This window comes from Theobroma umbraticum, unplaced genomic scaffold (assembly GCF_002168275.2).
Source record: "Theobroma umbraticum cultivar Fairchild unplaced genomic scaffold, ASM216827v3 scaffold_44.0, whole genome shotgun sequence".
NCBI lineage: Eukaryota > Viridiplantae > Streptophyta > Magnoliopsida > Malvales > Malvaceae > Theobroma > Theobroma umbraticum.
In genome coordinates, this window is record NW_018397255.1 from 9,449,560 (window position 1) to 9,450,554 (window position 995).

Sequence of the window (995 nt, forward strand, 5' to 3'; positions counted from 1 at the left end):
AAAATGAAAAATGGACAACAAATAAATTAAAGTTAAAATCATAAAAATGGGTAAAATGTGAAAAGAGAAAAACATGATTTTTTTTAGATAATGTTTTATTTATTTTTATACATATAAAAAAAGTTTAATATAAAATCTATATTAAAAAATATTTAATGTGATATTCAACTTTTAATTTCAGATATCAATTTATCTCAACTCATAATATCGTTAAGGGAACTTGTTGATGTAATTTCTAACAATCAAAAAGTGACATGTGAAAGGAAAGTACCATATCTCTCAATGGGATCATTCCATCGTGCACATGTGGATGACCAATAGTTACCATGTGACATATGTACCGACTAATGATATTAAAATAAATTATTAATAATATGAGATATTTTTAAAAGATATAAAAATTGAAGTAAGACTGAATCGATATAAAGGTCTCTCTTTTTTTATGGATAAATAGTAAGACTTACATAATTAGATAGAATAGAATATCAGAAATTTAACATAAGTAAGAGATAAGAAATATAAATATGAGACTTTCTTCACTTAATAGGTATACATATCTTTTGAATTGAAAATATAAACCGTAATAATTCACGAAACTAATGCAACATAATTTTAAAAAATATTAAAAAATAAACATTTTAAAATATAAAATTTTAAACTTCCTTTATTTGTCTTGAGTTGATAATAAAGATGAAATTATCTTTGTTCTTTGTTACTTTACATGGGTGGGAGACTTAAATTTTTTCATCGAACTCAAGGAATTCAGAATCTCATTTAAAATATTTGCATGGACCTGATATTTTGAGGACCTTTCTAATTTATAAGCCTTTATAGCTAAGTTCAGCCATATCCATTTTCAGGATATACTGTAGTGTAGAATAATAATCAACTACTTTGTATTGGATGAGATTGGGCTGGATTAAGAAATAAAGTGTGCTTATATATGTTTACTAATAAATAAATAATGGCCAATCTGAGCCTGACTATACAACCAT